The 26,376-nt window shown below is 40.2% G+C and overlaps 1 protein-coding gene across 4 annotated transcripts in view; it reads right to left on the reverse strand.

Moving 5' to 3' along the window:
- The window catches only part of LNX1 (ligand of numb-protein X 1), a 216,561-nt gene that overhangs the window by 107,854 nt on the left and 82,331 nt on the right, over positions 1-26,376 (reverse strand). Inside the window, exon 1 of one of the 4 annotated variants that reach the window (XM_088056663.1) lies at positions 18,489-18,587. The exons of 2 other annotated variants lie outside the window; for them this stretch is intronic. The gene's annotated coding sequence lies outside the window, so the exon portion shown is untranslated. Of the gene's footprint in view, positions 1-2,086; positions 2,147-18,488; positions 18,588-26,376 lie in introns of those variants that run through there. One more of the 4 variants, XM_088056662.1, reaches the window with a different exon arrangement.

Consider the following 26,376-nt stretch of genomic DNA (forward strand, 5'->3'; position numbering starts at 1 on the left):
TTCTTCACCTTGTATATGCAAGTCTCTTACCCTCGGGCATACTGTCAATGAATGCAACTGCAGCTCCCTCATGACAGCCCCGTATTCAATACCACTTTTGTCAGGGGAAAAATGTCAGGGCTTTCAGGAAAACTGTAATAGCAAGTCATTGCTTGCAGGCCCTGAGTCTAATTATTGGCAAAACAGCATTTGAAGATTTAGCTTTAGTTTGTACTGTGCTTGTTCTCTGGCCATTAGCAAGTATTTAAATAGAATTAATTGGCTACTTGCAAGGTCATTTCAATAATTTTTGAAAAAAAGCCTAGTGAGTTCTCACACATGCAGGGTTAGTGGTACACAGAGCTCAACCTGCCAGCAATGAAGTGTGCAGCACACAGCCTCAGTGACAGAGCTAACTATTTCAGTCGTCCGATTAGTGACTCTTTTGTCTATGCAGAACTACACAAAAGCAGACTCTGTGTATAGTTATCCTAATTCCTCTATATTTAGGGCTAAAAACATGGAGAGAAATGGTAACAGAATGAATAAGGTGGGGCAAGGCTAGAAAGAAAGGAATTTAATTTTGCTGATGGCTACAAATGGATCTTTTGCCCCCTCTACCCAAAACCATGCATTTCCCTTTGAAGGAAAGCATGGTTCAGCAACAAAGCCATGTCCTAAGAGATTCCTTTTTAGAAACACTCAAATATTTCCAATCAAAGGCAGCATTTCTCTCAGGTGTACATTTTGTCAGGAGAAAATTTAAACCCCATGTTTCTCTTGTGGTTAATGGGCGCATTAAGCAATTAAATTAGCAACATATATTTTGCAATTAGGAATCTATTGTGCTTGAGCCAGTCCTAAATTAAGAGCCAATGTGTAGCTTGATTGCACAGTTTGCATAATTCACACAACACATATTTAAATCCTATCTTTGCTCATGAAGTTGCAACAGCCTACAAATCAATAGCTATCTACTGTAGATCATGAACTTCTCAAATCCATTTATTAAACTGTTGGCAGAAAATTCACCCAAAAAAAATTATAGGGAAAAAAGATCAGAAAAAAACCCATGAGCAGGCATGGAAGTTCTCTAAGTGTTCACACAGTTCTAATACTACTACAGCAAAACAAAAGATGCAACATATTTAAGTGTTTCTGAACAGTGTCTTGTATGTGTATCCTAGGAGATAAGCCAGGACACACATACAGTATTCTATAATAGCTGACTCATAAATGGATAATCAGAGTTAGGACATATTGACAATTAAAACTAAGAAAACAAAGCCATGCCTTATTGTGGACTTAGACTTTTTTTTTTTTTTTCAGAACTCGCATAGGCATTAGAGTTTTGATTATGTAACATTTTCATGTTACAGCTGGATTAGGACATTGAAAGTAGTGCACTATGAAGAAATTACTCTAATTGTACCTGTAGTAGGCTCTAAAATAGTCATTACCATGTGGAAAACAGATGTCAGTATCACTGGGAAAATATCAACATGATGCTCTGGAGACACTGTATCAGAAATTATTTAAAGAAGAAAATGTTTCCTCACTGCATTCATCTGTGGGTATATTCAGAGATTTTTTTTTTCCCTGAAGGCAATAGTAGAACTGCAAGAGATCAAGACAGCACAGGACATGCAATGAAGATCTACTAAATCATGAAAGACACAGGGAAAATAAACAGGGGTTGGTTATTCTCTTTTCCTTGATACAGAGGAAATAGGCAGCAATCAATCAGGTTATCAAGCAGCAGGCTTAAAATCAACGAAAGGAAATACATTTCCAACCTCTGCTAAAGGTCCAAAGCACATCTTGATCAAAACCTAAACTGATCAGAGTTACAGAGCATTATTCTTCTATATATTTTGAACATAGGTTATGTTCAAATTATGGCTCAGGATTTCCAAACCTGTAAAGGTTCCTGAAGGTGCCTTCAGGCACTCTTCACAATTTCATGTATCTCTTCCACTGTTTTTTGTTCTGTCCATTTCTGAGTATAGGGTATGTGGCTATATGGATCACTGTGGAGAGCTCTGGTGCAGTAATTAGCCCTGGTGTAGGCACAGCTATAAACAATGTTCTTAGCAATAGCACTTACCCTGGTGTGGAGAAGGAAAAGAAGCCACGTTAATGTAAGGACCCTGAAGCTGCATCTTCAGCAGAGAGCTTCTCATAACAGTGCTGGTGAAACTATTTCATAAGCTATTTCATAAGCTTGTCTATGTTTCCGTGATCATGGAGGATATGAGAAAGCTCCAAGTTAATTTGTGCAGGCACCAGAACATTCAGAGACCTACAAGTCTGTCCTTGGCTTAATACAGAGTTCACCCAAAATAAGAACAGAGACAGCTTTATGTATTTCTAATTGGTCATAAGAAACATTTTGTATGTGGAACTCAACATTCCCAAACTATTTGATCAGACTTTTAAGAGATTAGGCTAAAATAAAAATCCACTGAATCCATTTGTTCTGCAGAAAAAGGCAATAAGTAATCTAAATTAATGTTGTCATTGTGAGTTCTTAGCTGAAATCCCTTAAATAAGTAAGCAATTTAGCTAGTTCCCAGAACCAGGGATGATTTAGTATACGAATCAGAAGTGAAAAGTTCCATCACTAAAACCTGTGTTGTCATAACCTACTGTCACAACAGTCTGGTTTTGTCTGCAAGCTCCCTGTGCAATTCTGTGTTTGCACATGCACATGTGAGAGAAATTAGTGAGCTCTAGCTTGCACATGTGCCTTTTTCTCCAGGAAATTTACATCAAAATAGCAGACTTTAGTGGTGAACTCTCCAGGATCATTTGAAAGGAAGACTAAAGAGACTATCTCAGGACTTTTAATGAAGTCCTTCATTTAAAATATCTTATTTGTTTATCTACTTAAAGATCTTTCAAGATGACATTGCTTCATCTGAAAGAGCTTGGTAATCAAAGGAAGAAAACAAAGTATTTTGATTTAATGCCTTCTGTCAACTGCAAACAGATTCCACATTTGGCTGGTTTTCAAAAACAAACACAGCAATGAAATGCAAAAAACAATGTACCAATTTAAAAATACCTCAGAAACAAGGTAAGCAGCACTTGAGTGCTAAACACTGCCATATACAATATGGTGTGGTGGTTTGAAGAGATTTACATAGCATTGGCTAATCTCGGGAGTGCAGTACCAAGGAAAAGTTGTCTAAGTGCTGCCTGGTGCAGAAGGCAGCAGCAAGAGGCTGTGTTCTCAGTCATTCTCATGACTACTGCCCTGACCTCATTCTTTTGGCTTTCTTAATTCTACAAGTTTTTGCATTTGCTGGGCTAGCAGAAAGCAAATACCATTGCAAAGCCTTGTGAAGCCAAGTGTTGTACCAGAGGTGCTTCAGCACACTGAAGAACAGGACCTGGGCTCTGAAGGAGAAAGGAAGCTTAAGCTGCTTTCAGATAAATTAGAGTCCAAGAAGGAAAAAGATATGTGTTTTTTTTTAGGTAGGCCTTTCTTTTCCAAATTTTTTATTTTTTAAAAAAAAATATCTGCCCACCCTCCTCCTTACAGAGGAGGAAGTAAAAAATGACAGTACAATTTCCATATAGACCATGAGAAAAATGCAGTAATGCTGCTTTATTTAGAGTGAGTGGAGGAGATAGCTCACACTTCAAGTACAACAGAAGAAGACACCACCACTTGCACCAGAGAGAGATGGTAAATACAGTAATGGTGAGATGGAATTGGATATAAGCCAGTGCCTCAGTGCCTCAGGCACCTACAGGTGTCACTCAAACATCCCCGTCCCCAGTAAGAACTCCTGGCCTGCCCTAGACAGGGTTTTTTCCCTGAGGTCCATGAGTTTCATCTGCCTGCTACACTGGGCTGAGCCCAAGAGCAGCAAGGATACTTTGCTGCTTGTACCATGCCAGTGCAGTTCATTTCCTGACCTCTTGGTTAATATAACTGTTCCCACCAACCTTAAACAAGACTGGTTCTGCTTTCAGTGCATAGCTGTGAAAAGCAAAACTTCCATATCTTGGGAATTACCACATTTACATGGGGAGCAGGAGATCTGGGCTGGTGGCTAGAATTACCAGCCTATGCAGAACTCCTTCTGAGCATGAATTACTTGCCATGAGCATCAGAAAAATGCCATAGCAAGCAGCAGAAAGATTGTGTCATTGAGAATCACAGATACTGTTTATTCCTAAACTAGTTTTCCTTTCCTGACTCCAGGCTGGATTTTTGTCCTGTATTTTTCCCCTTCAGCAGGATGTACTGCTCCTGCTGCCAGTGGATAAGCCCATGCATAGAAGAACAGTAGCACCAAGCTAAAGAGAGGCAGCACTTCTCCAGCACCTGCTTACATAGACTTCATGTGCTTTTGGACTGAACTACCACTTTAAATGATGCACATTTTTCTTCATTGCTAGAAAGGAAAGGATGAAGTGGAAACTCAGTCTGACTATTCTAGCACAAAGCAACTGATGGGAGCTTCCTGCCTTCTTGATTTACCTCATGGATTAACAACCTCTCCAACCACCACCTCATTCATTTCACAGAGCCTCACAGTAGGCTTGACAGACATCTCAAATAATGGATTTTTGTGTTTTCTACTTTTCTCTTTTGAAGGCTAATAATCTGTCCTCTCCAGTTCAGAATGTCATGACTATATACCCTCCAACTGCTCAGCAGAGACCTGAGAGCCCCAGCAGAATGCAGCTCTACAGCACTCTGCTGGGACTGTCTGTGCTACTGCAACTCAGCTGAGACAGTTTTTAAAGAAAGATAGAGGAGGACCAAAAAAAGAAAAATGTCCGGAAGGCAGTAAAATTATCATGCCTTCAAAGAAAGTGTCCTATAAAGAGGAGCACACATTTATTGTGTGGGTAACTGCATGGGAAAGTTAGGGGGAGATTTCTGAAGGAAGAAGGAGCCTGATGGCTCCTACAAGTACATGTCAAGCTGGGTATTTAGAAATTTGTGATTTCTCTTCTCAGCTTTTGGTCTCTTCATCTAATCTTAAAATGTGGCTGACTATCAGTTTAAGGAACAGCAAAGCAGGAGTCAAAATCAAGCTCCAGCTCTAACAGGATGACAAATGTGGCTGCCATCAGCCTGAAAGGCAGGTCCTTTTGTTGTTTTTGTGGCTGGTTGATAGAAACCCATAAGTAAATAAATAAATCAGTAGCTTTCCTAGCAGCAGTGGTTAGGCTGGGCTGCCCTGCCTTTGGGACCATGCGAGCAGTGATACTGCGCACCAGGGTCTGGGTACCACCACTGCTGCAGTTGTCGCTGACTCAGTCCTCATCATGCCTGGCTGGTGGCAGCAGCTCTGCCAGGGTGGCCAGGAGCCAGACAGGGCCAATGCCTGTGGTTTTGCCACAGGAACCTGCCTGTGGGTTCCTGACAGGTTGCACAGAGAAAAGGGCTATATTTTACTACACACACTGGCTTAAGCTAAGATTCAGTTGCCTGTGCATTCTCCAAGCAGCTGCTTAAGTTAGCTTACAGCAATCCTAGCCATGTGGGCAAATCCCAATCAGAAAGCCTCTAGCATGGTGTTGTCCTGCCACTTTCAGACTGCTGCAGCTGGAGCTGCAATTTTGCAATTTGCCTTTCACATGATTTCTTCCATGAGTTAGGCAAGGCTTGAATCAATACAATTTTTTTCCTTTTATATTTCAAGGATTATTTACATAACCAAAATTAAACAAATCTCGTAAGGAGGAATCCTATTGCAAAGGGTGAAATCTTTAATTTGTTCAGAGCAGTAAATTCCACTGAACTAAGCCAATATAGGCCAGCTGAGTTTCTGTCCCTTCATGTTTAATAATGGGGGTAAAGACCTGGTCCAGAACTTTTTGATACAAAAATGCTTTATAATACAAAACAGACCAACTCCATACTAATGTTCCCAATACTGAACTTATTTTCATAGGAGATATTAAGGAGAGAGCAGCATAATATTGGGACTTGAGAAACCTTTATGAGAATTGGACCAAGAAAAAAAAAAAAATCGGAAAACAACCGTTAATGTCCAGGCCAATTTTCAAAACCTCTTTCGCAGTTTTCTCTTCCCTCCTTTTTACAAATATGGGAACCATTAAGCACTCAGGAAGAATACTTTGTAAATTTGGAAACCTAAAGAATTCCCCTTTTAGACTCATCCCACATTAAAACAAATAGTTTATATACTTTTTCTTTTATCTAGTGAAGAATAAACACAATATTTTCTGTGACAAAGTACAAAACAGGCTTTCCGCCCCACATTTCAGTCAGCTGAGGTTTTAAATAGTTCTTAAAAAGTGTCATGTAACAACCAAGCTAGCAGCACTGCAGTGCAAAAGGGAGGTCTTTCTGACTTTTTACACAGCACACCAAGAAAAGAAACCCAGCCCACCAGAGACCCATCCCCCTCTGTGGGATGAAAGGACTTTGTTACAGCTACAAGAAGTCTGCACAGTAGTGATCTTGTCAGACAGAGTAAGACTAATCAGAAATGTCTTCTCCCCTCCAGCCAGCAAGGCTCCCCATCCAGCCAGGGAGCCTGCATGGCTCACAGGGTGAGCCCTGCTGCCCTGATGAGAAAGAATGTCTATGAAACTTGGAGTAAGCCTGGTCAGAAACTTGTGACTCAGCTCCACTTTTCAGCTCTCCTAGCAGCTTGGATAATCCCCTCCCTCCTTCTCCATCTCCCTGTGGTATCCACCTCCAGGCTTCTGACATTGGGTTTTTCTGGTCATATTTTTTGTGCATATATTTCAAAACCCATCTACTTTTTGATGGACTCACACATTCACTATCATATCTTCAGGGGATAAAGCAAGCCTGGGTTCAAAGAGACCAGCTTTGACCATAAATAGCTGGTCTTTCCTGCAGTAAATGAAGTAAAAACACAGATACTGTGTAGTCTCCAAGTATTTTTAAAGGTGCCAAGAAAAGCAGAAGAGACTAGCATCTCCTTCCTAGAAAAAGGCATCTGCTAGCTCAGACAGCATCTTAGATTTTTGTCCAAATATGTTTGTGGATAAAGAGGCAACAAGGTGCCTGCCATGCTAGGCACACTCTCAGTAGTGACTGCGCCTAAGAAGCTCTCCAGACTCTTCAGAAAAAAAATCTCTGCAAGATTTGAGAAATACACTTCTCAAACCAACAGACATTTTGCCTAGTATAGTGTTTGCCTAGTGTAGTGCTTGCTAATAAGGGCAGGCATTTTGTGAGTATTATTTAAGTTGATCCAGTTAGAATGTGTTGGACTGATGAGGAGCAGAGGAACAAAAACAAGTTTTAAAATTACCAAAACAAACAAACAAAAACTAAAAAGCATCTGTCTCTCTCTGAACTGCACATTTTTTTTTTCTCCTAAGCACAGCATGGAATAATTTTTTGTTCACGTGTCTGCACATCTTCTTAACGACCAGAGGAATGTTGCATGAATAAAAAGATCTTTTTGGAGTTAACTTCTTTGAGTTAAATCCATGAGTAACATAATCACAAAAGCTGGCAATTTCATGCTGTCCTGTATCTACACATAAACTACATTGCTCTTACCTGTACATCTGTTGTATATTAGGAAACTCAAAAAATCAAACCCATGGTCTGGATGTAAATCAAACATCTTTACAAACCTAAGCACTCTATTCGTATTAAAATTCAACAGGAGTGATATATCAAAAACTTTGCAGATTGTTGTGAAAATTTAGCTTCAGGGAAACTGACCTCTTTTATAGCCACAAGGAAGATTTTTCACTAAATGCTCACTTGAATGTTATTATTACAACTGAAAATCTTCCCATATTCCCATGAGATGACTGCATTACATGTTATCCCAGAGACACAGATTGCAGGACAGACTTGACAAATCCAGACATCATTAAAAGTAAGCAGATGACGATTTTTCTGCTGGGAGAAATCCAGCAAGTTCTAGACTTGTTTACTAGCCCCAGACCAGAACAGCTCATCAAACTGCAGTACTTAAAACCAGAGCTGAAGCTGTAATATTTAAAAGTGTGTTTTGGAAACAGTCTGTGTACATTGAAAACATTGGACTGGGTTCAAAAATAGCATTTGAAACTGCCATCTCCTAATTAAAACAATATACTCCTAGATGCTTGCTTCAATTGATACCTTAAGCACATCTTGTTGTTTGAATTTGTTTAGTGAATGGAGATAGAAAAATTTCCTCACGATTAATTTTTACTTATTTGAATGTCTAAACAATTTTACAGTCTCTTGTTTCCTCCTGATTAATCTGACTTAAAAATGATGAGGATTGAGGTACAGTTTATGTCAATGTCTTCCAGATTTTTGGCTGCATGATTCTATAAATTCTGTGCTGATACTGAATGGAAATTTCTGTGTTTTAATCACTTTAATTTGGTGAAATTTTTAATAAATGCTTGTAGACAGAAAAAGAAAAATCCACACCTTATTTAAAGGTGTTGAAGATTTTTATAATGACTTTCCTTCAAAAACCAGCATCCCAGTTTCCAAAAGAAAATCCAGAGTTTCAAAACTTTTAAAGGAAATTCATAAAGGAGTATCCAATGGCTTTCATTGAACCTAAACTTGTTAAGAATATTCTCATGGTAAGGAAAATATAATTGAAAACAAAATTAAATGCAAAGTTATATGTTCATGAAGTCTATATGCAATGGTTCTAAAGACACTGATGACCATCTGGCAACATGTATGTAGGACCTTAGGCAAGCCACCACTTTTTTTCACTGTTTCAGACTAACTGAAGATCAGTGTATTATGGAAAGTGAACAGATTTATTCAAAAAGATTATTACATTGTCCTCAGTACTGTCTTGTAAGTGGCTCATCAGTGATGTAATTTTTTACCTCTCATGTATGATACAGTGTCGTTTGTTCGCTTTTCTATTTCAGGGTGTTTATGGGCAATGTTGAAAAAAAGTACCATGGCATTTTGCTTCAGTAGAAATAAAGAAAAAATAATAAAGAAAAAATAATTATCAGTTAAAACTAATTTGATTAAGGGCTCCTTGCTCTGCTGAGAATACCACAGTGGCTGAATAGAGTGGTCTGGAAAACTCCACACGTTATTCCAGAGACTGTGTCCAAAGCCAAGCATGGCCATGTTTTCAGAAACAGCTTCTCCCTGAAGAACTGGGTAGGCACCACTTTAAAAATCTTCAGTTACTGGGTCTAGCTGAGGTTCATGACAGACAAGCAACATTCACCTTTCAAAGCAACAGCAAGAAAAGGTGGAAGGTTTTGATCAAAGGAGAAGATAAAGCTGTGAATAAGACATTGTTAAAATCAGTAATAGTTTTCTACATACAATCTGGTACTCATAATTTAGGTTTTGAAAAATCTGGAGAGGGTAAAAGGGAAAGAGAAGAAGACACAGAGGACTTGAGAGCGGATGAAAATGTAGTTTACTGGAAAGCTTAATAAGTGAAAAACAATTTTATTAAAAAAAATAAAATGTTCTATGAACAGCAAAATTTCTGATGCATGAATTCATATCAATTTTTGGTATAAACAAAACTTGATGAAAACCCTCCCCAGTTTTGTGTCTCTTCTGACTCCACTAACGTATCCTGAAGGTGGCCTGTAAATACCTTCCCACTGACTGGCTGGCCATGTGCTGCCGAAGAGTGAGATAGCAGCTGAGTCTCCCTTCTTTGAGTCCCTTTCCTCTAACCAGGCCAATCTTTCATCAAGCCTGCAAGAAGTCTCTTCTTTGATACTTTACACTCTTTCAAGCTTGTTTGAAATCAGCAAAGTATTCCAAATGGGTTTGGATAAGAGAAGGTAGTGGACAAAAGGATATCACAAATCTCATCACTACAGGATCCAGACACAAAACAAGGCTGACTTGATGACCATGTGGACATGTATATACCTTCACTAAGAAAAGGTACTAAGACTGCTCTTTAATTGGGAAAAAAGTGCAACACCTTTTTAACCTGAATTTTTTTGCCAAATTCAAGACAGAAAGGTTGACTTAACAAGTGAAGGCAATTATTTGCCATGTAAGCAAGTCACTGAGGAGGGGATTCTACATCTTTCTCATATTCAACACTAGATGCTGATTGGAAAAAAAACATTTTACCCAAAGTGGATGAAATATGATGGTATAATAAAAGCAGGGCAGACAGTGGACCCCAAGGTCTTAAGATCTGTGAACCATTCTGCATTAGTTATGGATGCTGTGATGCAATAGGTTGGTGTTAGCGAGAACTCTGTGAGTAGTCCAAAAAGCTGGGCTGAATAGGCCTGTTGTGGACATGGGCTTTCAAACAGCAGAGACTGCAAACTCTCTGAAACAGTTTTCTTTACAGCAGCAGCAGCTCAAGCACCACCCTGCTTGGGCTCTTTATCTAAAAAATCCCTATAATCCATCAACTTACACAACTAAGCACAGCTCACAGTATGCCACTGGAAGGGATTGCTATTCCCATCCATAACTTCTGCCTTCCACTTTATTGTTCAGGAGTGCTGAAGCACTTCACAACTCTTCAGCACAGTGGTGAGGCAGGTTAGAGCTGCAAGGACTAGACACAGCAAAGTTCTGTCTGTGTGTGGCAGCCATGCTACAGGATTTGCAGGATTTGAGGCTTGCATGCCTCAAACAAGAACTGCCTTAGCAGGAACACTGGAAGAGTGAGCACTTAGTCCAGTTGGAGTGATCTGGCTATTTCAGACAACACTTGCCCCTTTTTAAGCAGCTGTGGGTTTTAAGCAGCAAAGTGCTCACAACCTCTTTCTGTGCTGCTGTTAAACAAGGTGCCTGATTCCCATTGCCCACACTGCCTGGGAACACTTCTGCAATTCCAACTCAGACGGGCAGCTTCCAACCTCCAAGCCTCCATCTTCTCCACCACATGCTTTCTCAAGGGTCCAACAAATGCCTGACCTTGGCTTTGGAGCATTTTCTGCAGCAGACAAAAACAGAGTTGTCCGTAAGTGGAACACTTCCTCTGGGATTGTGTCCTCCCTCTCTGAGCCGAGTCTCACGGGCCAGGCTCAGTCACTGCTGGCTTGGGCAGGCTGGCAGCAAGCAGCGTCCCACCAGAACCATTTACAGAGCAAGGCTGGTGGAACCTCACGCTCTGTAGTGACAGTATTGCAGCAAAATGCATCTGGCAGAAGGAGATAACTTGCAAAAAAACTAGGGTGAGAAGAGTTGAGTGTTGGCAACCTTAACAAGCTGGATTCCCAAAATGAACTGGAAGGATTTGGCAGAACTCAAATTACATTTTTAAATGGTTACTGTAAGTGTAAATGTTATTTTATCCACCCCCTTGAACTGGATCATCCTGGCCAGCCACCAGGCAACCACACCCATGCTGTTACTTTTACAGCTGCAGAGATGGGGGTCAAGATTGTCTATATTCTGTGTAACTCAAAACCTATTATTAAAGTAATTCATTTGCAAATAAATCGTCATTGTTATGAAGCTCCAAGTAAAAGGAATAAAACAAGAGCTTGTGAACTTGAGCTCATTTTTTGGGTGCAAATCCTCCTCCCTTCCCCGAACACATTTAAATCATTAACAAGAATTTGGTCACCAAAGGACCTCCTTATTTCATTCAAATCTGGGGAAGCTGACATGGGAATCATTAAAGAAAAAGAAAAAACAAAAAAAAATACCCCAAAACAAATCACAAGTTTTATCAGGTAATATCTCTTCACAGGAAAGCAAAAAAAGGTATTGCAGCACTTAAAGCTCTAACACTGAGCCAGAACATCACTGAGAACATGATTTTTAATTAATATCAGCATTACTTTTATCAGATCATAAGAATGTAAGCCTGGTCCCAGGTGAGTCAGTATAAAGCCCTACTAATTTCAATGGAGGCAGGATCTCACCTGTTGTGGAAGGTTTGAAAACTGCCACATGATTCCTGAGAGGGAACAAATAGCTTGTTGTCTGTAGGCCTTTATATGATCCAGCCCTAAATACTTAGGGGTCCACTTCTGCATTTGTTCAGCACCTCACACCAGCCTCTCAAAAGCTGGTTTTTTTGGGTTTTAAAAATTGTACCCTTTTGTCTTTTTTACAGGGCCAGGTTTGAAAGCTTTTTCTGTATTTATAGGAATGTCACCAAATCTTTTGAATGATAGGCCAGTGATACAACACACTTTCTTTTATTCTTAAGGTAAAAATTTTATGTATATTTACTCCTGCAAGTCTTCACCTGATTATTCTTCCAATACTTTCTTCCATGATTCTGTAAGATACTGGATACGCATGAGAACCACAAATTTAATGTTAGTCAAACCTGGCCTTCAAGATTCATGATATGTTTAAGCAAAACAAATAAAGGAATAACATGTTATTAAGCATAATGTTATTTTGTGCTTACTAAAATATCCAGAAATATACATAAAGATTAGTCAGCTTTCATGTGATGAATTAAAGCCACAGGATGAGCTTTAAAGGGATACCACATCCATAAAAATATTATGCTGAAACTGAAACAGCTGGAGCCAGACTTTTGTCTTACATTATGGTACAGAGAGTTCTGAAAGAAATTTCCACAGAACATATTCCCTGACTCTAAATAACCATTCCTTATGTAGTACCTTCTCTGACCCTGTATTTTAGGGCCTCTGATGATCTAATCACCCACTTGATGCTGTGGCTATAGACCAGACCTTGACCAGTACCTAAGCTGAAATAATTTGTATATTTTATTTTTATTTTCACAACTGTTATATACTTACATTTAGACACACTTTTGTAATAACTACTAGAAAAAAATTGTATTAACTCACATTCTTTACTGTCTACAAAAGCATAAGGTTCATTATGGATGTTTCTAAAGATGCTGTGCTTCTTCTCAATATGTAGTTATATGGCCTATAAAGTTAAATTGATATTTTTTCTGCAGGAAGATTATATTTTCAGTATTTTTTCCATTCCTTTCAACATTTTAATACCAAAACAATTACATTTTTTATACATTAATATTGGCAATATCTGGAAATCATTATGTTTTCTGAATCCCAGGCTAAAGAGGATCTAGTGCAAGCAGCAAATGTGTTTTTGAATGCTACATATTAAGCCCCACTATTTTTTTCCTGCCTGGGGACTACATGACTTAGACCGTGGGTCCCTCCCAGACAGAGCCCAGATCTTGCAAAGTGCCTTTCTAAAAGGAGCACTCTGAGTTTCTGCTCAGAAATTTCTCAGCAGCTTACAGGAGAGAAACAATAAGCCATCTGTCATGCAAAGTCTGTGCAGTGACAACCAAAGGGAGAACTGAGTGAAAAAAAAACATCTATGCACAGAGCAGACTGTCAGTCACTTACTGTTTTCCTCCTCCACCTTCCCTTCTCCTTCCCTCTGTGGGACCTACCTCAGACATCTACGGAGCACAAGTGTGGTAACAACCTGTGAGGAGACCATTCCCATCACCAGCTGTCCTGCCACCATTACTCTTGCAGCACTGTCCACCCTTCATCTGTAAATTACCTCATCCTTCATCAACACGTGTCTAGTTGTTAGAGGCTTGGGAACCCAGCAGTGATGCTCCATGGTTTTGCCACCGAATAGCCTCATTTTATGAGTCTCATTATAAAATAATCCAGTAGTACCTGCAGAGTTGGTAGTCACTGCTCCTCCCCCATTTTTAGGTCTTCAAATATGTAAAAATCAAAGTGACACGCCGGTTTTACACTTCAGAGAGCAACATGCCAGGCAAAGGACACACATGAGATTTTGTGGGGGGAAAAGTATCAATGGTCTCTTATTCACTCATCTTCCAAAAAACAGCACCACCAAAACAAAGGCACAACTGTTCCCACAGGATAAAGGGAGCATTGAGAGTGCTCCTAAAAACAAGCTACTGCACTCTTGACATTCCTGTCTTGTTGAATCTTTACTAAACTGCTACAACTGCTCGATTTCAATTTGTCATGATCATCAACAACTGAAATTGCCATAAGAGCAAAGGAAATGCATGCTTGGGAAATGCATGTCTCCATGCACAAGCAAAAGTACCTAATGAGGTATTAGAAGAACAGCAGAGCAAATATAAAGTAGAAATTCCAAGAAAATTATCTATTATATCTGACTAATACTTTTTCAATAATATTACTTTTTTGGTCTTAACAAAAGTCCATAGCACTGTGTCCAGCTTTTAAGTTTCTGATGCACACACAGAGGCAGCAGTGTCACAAAAAGTCACATGGGAGCAAGTACCAGACAGGTCAAGTCCTGCCCAGGTGAAGTTATAAACTAAAGTGAAAAAATATTTTAACAATATTTGCTATTATACACCTTCCTGCAATTTTGAGAGGGCAACAAAAACAAGGCCGATGCATGTGACGGATTATTTGGTTGATTACAGTTATGCTAAAAAAATTCATAGTAATTTTTCAAAGTTTTCAGTAAACCAAAAGAAATCATTTCAGTTAAGAAGATGAAATATTTGTATTCAAATTTGCAAGGCATTTTGAACCAAAGTAACCCTTAGTTATAAAGATTATATAAATCTTTGGTGATATTTTATTATATTTTTAAGGTGATACAGAGGCTTCTAAAACTATGACCTGTCTTCCCCAATAGAAATAATTTGCTGTGATAACTGCTTTTTTTTCAAAGCATTTAAAATTTCTTCCTAGGTTCATTAAAGAATTCTGAAGTAAAACATTTCACTCAACCCTTACTCAATCTTGTTTAGACTGAGATTTGTTAATATAAGGGAAGAGCACTGGTATAGTCTTGTGTTATCAGCCAACATTGCACAGAAAAATGCATGTTGTTTTCCAAAAAAATGACTGTAACAAGCACTCAGGGAAAGCACTATCACTATATGAAATATGAAGGGTGAAAAAAGAGAGATAGTTTACTCCTAATCTACCAGAATGCTGCAAACTGAGATGTATAGGGATGCTTTCCAAGTACTCAGAGCAAGAACACTGCCAAGTTTATCCCATGGAGCTGAAACACCCCAGAATGATAAATATCACAGTAATTTTTTTGTCTTTATTGAGAGGACTGCCTGTGAGCTTACAGAAAAATTTGTATTGAGCAAGGTCTATGAAGCTGTTCATCGTGCCTGCAATTCTTAGAGCAAAATGAATTTATTCTTCTTAATGCTAACCTACTAGTAGTATCTTTCCATTTTGAGCTTTCAGGGCCTGGAACTGGAAATTTTCTGTACAGTTGTGCTAAAACTGTTCTGCATGAAAAATGTGAACAAAAGGGAAGGATGAGTCCCTCTGAACAGATACAGTCCCAAAGAAGGGTCTAAAGAACAACACAACAATAAAACATTTTGAAAGAAAAAATAATCTCTAAAATATGGAAATTGTGTCAACATTAAAAACACAACAGCAAGCTTCAACAAAGGTAAAATATGGCAATTTATTTCAGATCCTCAAAGCTGATAATAGAATTCCACAGAGACACAGCTCATGGTCACAAGACAAACTGTGGTGACTCCTAAACAGATGTAGAATATTAACCATCAAGATTTATTATTAGTAAATAATGCTTAGTGATTCACCTTTTTTTAAAATAAACTCTAGAAAATGCCTGCAAATGGCTCTTTTTATTTCATTTGTGCTTCACCTTGTACTGCCTATAATAGTTTGTACTCACAACATTTTTTTTTTCAATGAATTTAAAAAAAGGACAGATGTTTCTTATTTTCCTCTATGTGCTTGACAACATAGAAATGTACTGTGGAATCTGGCACTGACTTATTCTTGAAGTAGATTTACCACATGTCCCAGTCACAAAACAGCAACACATAGTATAAGGTTTCTGGAAAGAGTCTTGCTGCAATAAAATGGATCACAGAAAGTTTGCAATCTCTGAATCTACCCAGAATACAAAACACAAAAAATTCCCATGATTGTGTATTCGAAATTGGAACCAATTCACAAGCCAGGCTGGAGGCAAAAGGAGGGGGTGGAAATTAGTTGTACTTTACAGGAAAATGCATTCCTGTTCAAAAATCACCACAAACTGCTGACCACAACAAGTTTTTACAATCATGCAAAACATCTTTTGCAATCTATGAAATATATCCAGTGACTATACTATTTGGAGAAAATGTTAATAAATTCACAAATCAAAAGGATAGACACAAGTATACAATTTGATATGTCTTACTACACAGGTGAGAAGGCTTCCCTGAATTAATGCTACTTTGAACTAAACACATCCATTTTAGTTAAAAATCAACTCATGGTTACAAAAACTCTGTGATGAGGAATGTTCTGGAAAACTCAGTAGGTCACCTAGTTAACAGTTTTCTATATGACACAGAGTGTGTGTCAAGGTTTGAGTGTTTTATTTTCCAGGGAAGTGCTTATAATCTTCAGATTCCCTTTATCCCTCTTCTCAAATGATGAGCAGCTTGGTCAGAATTTTTCAGGACACACCCACCTTCACTCCCAGACTAAAATTTCTCTCACGTCAATGGCATCCTTGCCCTGGGCTGAAACCCCCAGAGCATTCCCTGAATCCACATTCAAAAAGCCCCATTAGTGCTTCTGGCCACACTGTCACTTTGGGAATGCGTGAGTAAATAAATAAAACAAAAGTATCCCTTGTCTCTTTTCCAGTTGCTGTTCATAAGGTCCAGCATGTTTCCTGCACATTCACAGACCACTTCTCCCAAGAGACAAGCAGCTGAGAAGCACACCAGCCTGTCCAGGGTAGCATGTGTGCTGACAAAACAACATCTGTTCCCACCTTGCTTGACCAAATGACCCATCAAGGTAACCTGGACAAGTCACCTTAAGCTTTGGCAACTTATTTTATCTTGCTTTAAAGATAAAACTTGGGTATCCACAACAGGGACAAGGACAGTGGGGTGACTTGTGTAGACAAAGTCAGGAAGCTGAGGGCAAATTCCAACCTGTCCCTCTCTCCAATTAAGTGACCAAGTCAAGGCGGTGTGAAGTGTTCAGGATGCCACTGCCTGGAGCGGTGACTGCGTAGCAGCTGGTACTGACTAGCAGGATGCTGCCCCACCTGTCAGGCTTCAAGGAGATGCTTCTGGTTCTTCCTTCAGGTGAAAAATCTAGCAATTCGGGGTGGGGAAGTACCTCCTGTGGTTGCTCCAAGCACAGCTCTGCCCAAGAAGGAAGCTACACACAGGCTACTGGGAAGTTTCACCTGCTGTGTCACTAAATAGAAACTTTCTTTTGAATCTCATTTTCCCCTTAACTCAGCAACAAGACTTTCAGGAAACTTATGTTAGGAATGGGAAAGAAATTATCAAAGTTTTAAAAAAATCAGAAATGTAGAGAAACAGAATAGTGACAGAGGAAGACAGCATTTTCACATGGTTTCTGGATGATGGATCTACCACAGGGAAGCTGACAGGCATGTATAATTATCCCTTTTTTTTTTACACACCTTTCCTTTTGTCTTTCCTATGTAGAGTGACAGCTTTTTGATAATTTGAATTATATATATCTATATATTCTGTAATTATATGTATTTTGTAATAGTTTTATATAAAGCTATTTTGCATATTACAGCCAAAGTCCACCAAGATACAAATGAATAGAAGCACTTCAGACACACTTCAAATCCCCCAGGCTTCCTACTACAGAAATAAAGGAAACTAGCACTATCAACAAAGTTACAACAGGATATAGGACAACCTTTCCTAAAAGTCAATTGTCATCCTCAGGATCAGTGCAGCACTTTGTCTACTACTCATCTGTGGCAGGCTCCAGAGGAGATGGTGAGGGCAAATGGACGTCTGTGGAGCTGTTCCTTGTCAAACATCTGGAATACTAATATTTACACCTTGCATTTATTCATGTTTTGCCTTTAAAGACTTCTGCCAGCATTAATAATAGTGCTACTACTCATAGAGCTTTTGTAAGGGTTAAATCGCTGTGGTCATTAGAGTCCACTGCTTTTTACCACAGTCATGTAATAACATACTTGCTGTACTCACCAAAACAAACAAACAAGGAAAAAAGAAGCCAGCTTCAGTACATTAACATTTGCTTATGGGAATCTAGTGATTTTTTTTCTCTATGTTTTCTGGTGATGATATGTAGCCATGTACTACAGAGTCTTAAATACCACATCTGCTCTAATCTTCATATGCCCATCAATACAACCTCTGCCCATCTACCATTTCTTCTCTTTCATGAGGGCACTTTCAGAGTAAGCTGATGTACCAAGCAGTAGTGCTGCTGGCAACCCTGTGAACACCTCTTTCCCCTGAGTATGGTTTACCCCATCCTCTGAGCCTCTTCCAGAGGTCTGTGGAAAGACAGCAGCTTGCCTGTCACTTTGTTTACTAATTATAACAGAGTATCCAAGCTTTGCCCTGACAAGTCCATAAGGAAAGGCGAGCTTTTTTTCAAATCCTCGTTAGTTCGTATGCAGCACTGGTGCATGAAGAAACAGGCTGGGACTGATCTCTAAATTAAAGTTTCCTGCCCTTCTCCCCATTACTGTCTCATCAACATGCCTCACTGCACTCCATGTATTCCTCTTCTTCACACTTTTTTTTGACATAAAGACCATTTCTCCTACTTTCTCAATGAAAATTGATGGCTTTTACCTGAGAGTGAGTCCTTCACTTCAGCACTTGGTAGTAGTCCCCCTTCTTTTCCAGTGTCTTCAAATTTTCCCAGCCATTCCCCAATGTCCTCAGCCCCCTCCCCAGCTTCTGAGAAATACAAGGCATAGAGAGACCACAGCCCAGCATCATCCCTGGATCCTCTGGAAAGGAAGCAAAGCTCCTACTTCAGGCAGCTCCTAAATTTAGCTGGGATGAATCTGGGATTAGACCATCAAAGAAGGGAATAAAACCAAGGCGTCTCAAGTATTAGGCTGGAGTCTTAACACCATCCGCTACATCTGGAGATCGCTGCTATTCAGCAGTCCAAGTGTGCAATGTTAAAAATGACACTGATAAAGACCAGCACTGAAATCAAAGCAAGTAGAGGTCAGACCTTTAAAAATGACAGTATTTAGCATAGGACATCACTTCCACTCTACTTTTTCATTTTCTATTTTTTTTATTTTTTTTATTTTTTAGGGAGATCAATATTTGTATTAAGCCTGATGTTGTCATTATAGTGCTGGAGCAATATCTAGCTCCCCATGTGCACATGAAAGGGAGTGCCACCCCCTTTCCCTCATGGTCCTGACCTGGCACCTTTACCAGGTGCCTTCATGCACCAGGCTGCCATGGCATGCTGCAGTGCAAATGGACCCTGTGTTTTGCTCCATGACAGTGTTTAATTGAGTCTGTGAGCAGTTGGACAGGTAGACAGCCCTCCATGAGTCACGGATGCTTGTGCTCAGAGAGCTATGCCTAATGGAGGTAATTGCATAACTTTGGAAAGAGCAGAGGAGCCAAGGCACACCCCTGGGTAAATGGTGCCCAATGGTATGCTTAATTATAGGTAACAGGCCTGGCATGTTATGTATGATCTCAGAAATCTGAGATGGAAAAGCCCTGCTATATAACCTAACCACCACCATGGTGAAGAATGTCTCCCTTCCAGTTGGAGGCAGCGAGCCTTTCACTGCTTTCCTTCACAGGAATAGTCCACAATATTTACCACGCTCCTACTTCTTGCTGTCTCTTGTTATTATCTCATTATTTTCTGAGTCAGCCCATTTCCAGCAGTTAAGGGCTCCTTGGAGATTCCATCTCCCACTTGCTTAGTGCTTTACTGAGGACACTGATTTACTTGTACCCATCCTTCAAAACAGGGAGTGGAGGCAGCTGTGGAGAGCCCTTACCTCCCCACAGCCACAGGAGGTTCCTGCTCCCCACAGCAGGTTTGGGGTGCTCATTCACAAAGCCATGGCCCAGGCCAGGATGCTTAACCCTGGCACTACAGACATTCAAATTCTTTCCCTCTTTCTGCTGCCTGTGCCACTCATATCTACCATCTAAGGCACCTTCCACTTGTTTGCTGATTTCTTTCTGCTCTGCTTGCTGTGTGACAGATATCCTGAAGGAAAAGAATAGGAAATTTAAAAGGATTGCTTTACTTTCATTTTCTTCTTTTTCTTCTCACTGGTGTTTACACATTTTGGTGGTGCTTGATCTGGGCTCCTTAAATTTTTGCAGCAAAATTTTCCTGTTTTCCCAAACAGGACCCTGCATGCACAGTGATAATCCCAAGTCACAGCCTTGTTCCCTGTCATTATCTGCTGAGTGCTGATGTGAGGTGCATCACCACAGGAAGTTCTTTCCAAAATTTTCTGTCTGGTAAGTGAGGAAACACCTCATGCATACAACAGGGAGTTCAGATGTGCATTTCCCCACACAAGAGTAAACAGATTCTGCTAGTTATTTATTTCTTTTGTTTTTAACCCTGAGCTGGCTTCTGTGAACTTTCGACCTGCTCTCAGTTTGAGCAGCAATTATCTTTTCACAAAGTGGAAGTACATACAGCATCAACGATACGTTTATTCAAGTATGGAATACCAGCAATTGCAGTGATTTATCTCCCGTTCTATGCATTTAGCACTGGAGATAAACAACAGTGAAAAGAAAAGAGTGGTCTGAAACTCAGAAAAGAGCCTTCTGTGTTCTGATGACAGGTTCCTAAGCAAGCTGAGACTGCCAGCCAGCTCAGGAGCAGTGCAAGTTTTCAAACTTGGAGCCATAGTCTTTTAGTGGAGTTCTTTGGACATTTTTCAGGAAAGCAACATTTTTACAAAGAGGTTAAAAAAAAGAAAACAATACATTTTTTTTTCTAAATGTGGAAAAACACTAGATAAGAAAGTTTTTGAGTGAAGCCTAAACTTCTGTACAGCACTGCAGAAACACCTTGGTGCTATGATTTGGGACCACCTCATTGCTCTCTGACAGGGTTCCTTGGAAGTGATGCCTGTGTCACCCCATCACATTCGCTCATTACTTATTGCTATTTTCTGGTTGTTGGCACAAGGTAAGCTGAGAGGTGCCTGGCTTCCCAAAGCAGGGCTTGGTGTACTCTGGTGGAACACATCACTGGCTGCCAAGCTGGAGGCAGCAACACAGAACAGGGTCTGGGGTGCTCCAGATGGTAGCAGGATGTTAATGAACTAAATGAGAGACTGATTTTGCCAGAAGTCCTGATATCTTAAAGATAATACTTAAAGCTTAAAGAACCAGATGAAGACAACCTTTTCTACCAAAGAGTAGCTCAGGAAAAAAATCATAAAAAATGGAAGACCCATAATCCAAAACAAGTCAGAGGCATCCAAAGAGCAAAAGTGAGGCTTTAAAAAAAGGAAAAATCACTACATATTTTAGACCAATTAGTCTCATTGCGTTATTTTTATTCTCCAGCCCAAAACAAGGTCCTGGCTGCCTAAAAAGAAATAGCTATTTTGCTTCTGAAATTCATCATCCTATCAGAATTAAATAGAAACTGAAATTTTATAAATCAAACAAAGGCAGATTTGGGTAAAAAATACCTGAGAATCTTCTATTTCACTGTGATATGACTGTTCATTCCAAAGAACAAAAAGTGTTACCAAAAAAAAACCCTGCATGATGCTCTAAAAAGACAGTAAGACGCAAACTTTTGAGCATCTGCTCTGGACTGACACCAAGGAAGCAGCAGCAGCTAAATAAAATATTTATTAAATGTGGTTCAAAAATTTATTTCAGAACTCAACAGGAAAAGGTTATTCATCCCTTCTGCTCTTGCAAATTTTTCACTTAAAATGGCCAAAGTTTTTGCAGTTGAAGAAATAAGAAATATTTTTAATCTGATGTGAATGAGAAGAGGGATGCTGGTTCTTGCACATCATTTAGGTTTCAGAGAAAAATCACACTCCTCACACAAGAGTGTTTTCTTTGTGAAGAAGAGACGGTAATTCTTCATGGTAGTTATGCACTTGCAATGTACCACATGAACCAAAGATCTGCTGGAGATCATCTTTTCCAGGGAAACACAGATCTCAGGTGCCAGAGAAATTTCCATGAATGCTGGTGACACCTTTACAGCCAAAATATTTATGCTTCAATCAAATACTTTAGCCTTTGGATGGATGTATAAATAAACAGCACTTCTGAATATGAGATGAACATTCACTTTTTTTCCTAAAATAAAGAAATCCACATAAATAACATATTTTTACAAATTAAGCAAACCCTTAAACCAGCAACCTTGAAAATATATTTATTTAAAAAGTATTTGTGTGAAAATACTTTTTCTAGAAAAAACACATTTTTTCTAGCAGCAGACCAGTTCCTTCTAAAATGTAGCCCAGACTACATGAATCTGGGCTTGGAAATGCTGCTCTGATTTAGGACATCAGAAAACAAAGTGGCTTCCACTGTTGGGAAGAGAAATTCCTCAGAGGGAGCTTTGGCAAAGTGATGCAAGATTTCTGCCATCCTCCTGTGTCCCCAGTTTGCTGGGAGGTACAGACAGCAGCCTGTGCTTTATTCTGATAAACACCTTAGAGCCTCATTTCCCAATATTGAACTTCTGGGGATTGTTATTTAATAAAATCCCATTCATTTAGATATGAAAAGCCACTGCAGCTGCTCTTCAACTTCACAGGGGTATCTAAAATTTCCATGTAAAACGTTTTTTCTCCAAGCCATGGAATTCCCATTATGAGTTATCCAATGCCAGAGTCAGTCTAAACGGAAACTGTAACTATCAAATGCAGTTGAAAAAAAAAAGATAAAAGGAAAATGTTTTGTGCTGATGCTCTTTCCAGGATCCTCAAGAAAAATGAATGAAATTCATAGTCTTTTGGCACTTGCAGCAGGTCTAACCTGAACCCATCATGCTCATTAAAGCCTTGCCAGGAATATTTTCAGGTCTTGATTATTTCATCTGAAAAAATGCTGAATTCTCCCGGACATTGACTCCAATGCTTTACCATTTTTATGTGCTGTGAATGTATACGTTATATTCTGACCCAGGGCTGCGTCTTGACATATGGAAGCTCTTAACTTCCCAAGCTCTAAAGTAGATGAACATAGTTAATGCTTCTGCAAAATTCCTTTAAATGACACATTTTAACATTTTTGTGTTTCTGAACAGAAACCAAAACACACTGAGGAAAAATTGGGTTATTAACTGGAGTCATTAAAATGCCAGGCATAATACACCTCAGAGGGGAAAAAGAAATAATCTGGAATTGCAACACTGACATTAACTTGTTTTGAACCTTTGTTAAGCCCAGCATTGCCCAAGAATAAATCTGCAAAGAAATTATAAGAAGTTTCCCTTTTTAGATAAAATGTAATACATTTAATAACAGACTGAAGAACAAAATCTGCACTGAAAATTTGAGGTCAGTACAGATGGAAGTCGAGTGGCTGCTTTCTGGCAGGGGTTTGGTGCAGTCAGTGGGGCTGTCATAGGTGGGCAGGGAGGTGCCTGGCCAGCATCCCATGCCCTGGGGAAGGGAGAGCAGGGAAGCGGGGCCAGGCTCCCGGCTGCTTCCCTGTGCCCCCAAGATGGACACCAACGCTGCATTCAGCTGGTGACTTTGCAGCCTTGTCACAGAATTTATACCCAGGAGCTATTTCCCTCCTCCCCAAAGAGAAAGTTTTTCCCAGCATTTAACCTGAATTTTATTGGCTGAAATTACAGTCATTCATTTACATCCTTTCCCCAGTAACATTTATGCATTCTTTAATACTGCAGCCTGGTCCTGTACCAGTGTCTTTTTAGTACAACTAAAGCTGTAAACAGTACAACAGTAGGTTTAATCCTTCCATCCTCCCTTCAATGATCACAGGCCTCAGAAACACGAGCTCTCCCACTACTGCCCTCTGGACTAACCCCACTTTCTCCAGACCCTCTGGAAATGTGTCATCTGCCATATTCCAGCTGAGGCACTATCCATGCAGAGCAGGACAGAAGGATTACTTCACATTTCTTGCAGACTGTGTGCCTGTTTATAAAGGCTGTGGACGTTTGCTTTTCTAGTGGCAATGCCACTCTACTGACTCACAGGCAGCTGGTGACCCCCTGCAGCCTCCAGAGCCCACTCTCTGGGTGCACCACCTTTCACAGAGCCACCCCTCCCACCACATCTGAATGGTCCTGCCTCTACTGGCTGCTGCCATGGGCAATTCTTCCCTCATCATGACCACACTAAATGAAAGAGTCTTGGGCTACCCCTGAAAATCTATTCAACAGCTCTTCATTAAATTATTTTTCTTTAAAGGCGTAATTGTCATCAGATGACAACCTAGCAGATGGCATGGGCATGGCTCAGGGCCCGTGCCACCCAGGTGTCCATCTTCCCTGTCTGCTTTTTAGGGAGGGAGGAATATTGATCCAGAGATGGTTTTCTGGGTGAGCTGCTGCAAAGCAGAGAGCAACTCTGGGATAGAACTTTGCAGAGAGTGGTTCACCAGCTCACACCTCTTCTCCCCTGACTCCAGGGGGAAGCTGGGCTCAGAATGTCTGCAGCAAGGCTACCCAAGCAGAAAGTCTGTTTCTAGCATCACCCCCTCTGCAAACAGTCTTTCCTCTGTAGTCGTCTCTGCTCATCTGGAATCAATCTAAGGCCATGATGAAATACATGCCCTCCACACGGGGAGGTGGGAATTTCGCTTGGGGGTCCTTGCACACACACAGACACACACAGACACACCCACCCCCCTCAGCCGTGGGACTCACTGCCAGGGGTCAGGCTCCCAGCTGACCCCAGGACCATGGTGCAGAGGGGGCAGCAGCACAACCCCCTCCACAGGCTTGCCATCCTCTCCAGCCCCACAGGGATGATGAGATTTGGGGAGAAATAAGCCTCTTTTCTCCAAGTGGTGTTGCTCAAACAAACACCACACAAGATGGAACTTTCAGTTCTTTTTTTTTACATCCTTTCACAGTACATGGGAGATGCTTGAGCAGTAAGTCCAATTCAATCAGGTATTTGTTTACCGCACACTCCAGTGCCTAGGCTTTTGAATAAACATGCATTGGTCTAAGCGGGGTTGTTTTCTGAAAATGCCCCTATAACTTCTCTTTCCCTGTGATCTGTGTAAAAAGGCATGTTTATAAACAAATTGCTAGATCTATTTATGCTATAGCTCAAGACACTTAGACAGTAGCATTTCAGAGACTTTTGATAGAGGAGGTAAACGGGGCTGGAAGTTGATCTGACAGGAAATAAAACAAATTGTTTCTCTAAAAACCAGCAGATAACATTAACAAGCTGGAATGAATAAGAGCTTGGAATCTAGATCAAGCTGTTGGATGCAGCAATCTGTGTGCTAAAATGTCCTCTGTCAACTGAAAGAGATTCACATTTACAGAAGACAAACAACAGCATATTTCAGTCATACAAGAACAGAAGTGGAGCAGAGCTACCAAAATCCCCAGCAGGCTCTCATGTTTAGCAAGATAAAATTTCATGGTGAGCAATATACAAAATAATAAAATAAAAGCCAAGACTAATAAATTACTTGAATCCATAGACATATTTTCTGGATGACTGGTTGGGAAGGTCAGCATGATCTCCATAGTTTGTTCTAGAAGAAATCTTGATTAGATCCATTCATACAGATCTTTATCACACATGTGAACTTCAAGTTTTACCATGACTCTAAAAGTAAATAGCAGATGCAGGATGGAAATCATCCAAATTAAAGATGGAAACAAATACTCTTGCAGCAGTACAGTTGTTAATCCCTCTGGAGGGGTACAGCTACATTGAAATACAAAAAAAAAAAAAGTACAAATGTAGCAAGTTTTTATCCTGGTAATGTAAGTGTCGGGTGACAGTTCCTAACAAGTTCGTACAACTGAGACAACTCAGGGAGGCAAAGCCCACAGCACCTGGATGTCTAGTATTAGACATAATGAGAAGGAAAAAACAGCCATAAAATGTTAGCATGCTGCAGCTCCTGAGCTGCCTGTGTACACAATCCTTTTACAGCCCAAGAGTTCTGGCGGAGCCTCTGGAGGAAGCTGCGTTCAGCAGACGGCTTTGCAACACCAGCTCCAGGAAGTCATCAATCAGCCTGGGGAGAGTTATGCTGAGATTCTGCCCAGATGAGAGGTTATCAGCAAAAATAATGTTCCTGCCGACAAAAATGGAACCAAAAATAGAAGTTTGAATGCCTAATCAAACCGCAACCTTGCTGTGTTCAGCAGGGAAACTCAACACCCTGTGCAAGCTGGATGTCCCTGACCTCCTTCGAATGTCCTGGGGAGACATAGCAGTGCTGGTGGTAGCATTTCAGCTTGTCAAGATGACACACCAGAAAGAAGTAAGTGAGCTCTTACATGAGCTAGGCAGTTTTGACTGGAAATTAAGTGATTCACACCCAAGTAATAAGCAAAGACAGCCCCATGGGGTCAGAGTGAGGATCCTGCCTAGCACCCTGCTCCAGCCTCATGGGGGGTGTCTGGGAATGAGCAAGAGAGCAAAACACCTGCAGAGAGATGCTTTCCTGCTTCCTTCTCCACATCACCTGTGAATGAAGAGCCTTGACCAAAGCTTCCCATCCTCCTCAATAA

Source organism: Pseudopodoces humilis, chromosome 6 (genome assembly GCF_049639895.1).
Source record: "Pseudopodoces humilis isolate 2021_Gansu_Grassland_sample_001 chromosome 6, ASM4963989v1, whole genome shotgun sequence".
NCBI lineage: Eukaryota > Metazoa > Chordata > Aves > Passeriformes > Paridae > Pseudopodoces > Pseudopodoces humilis.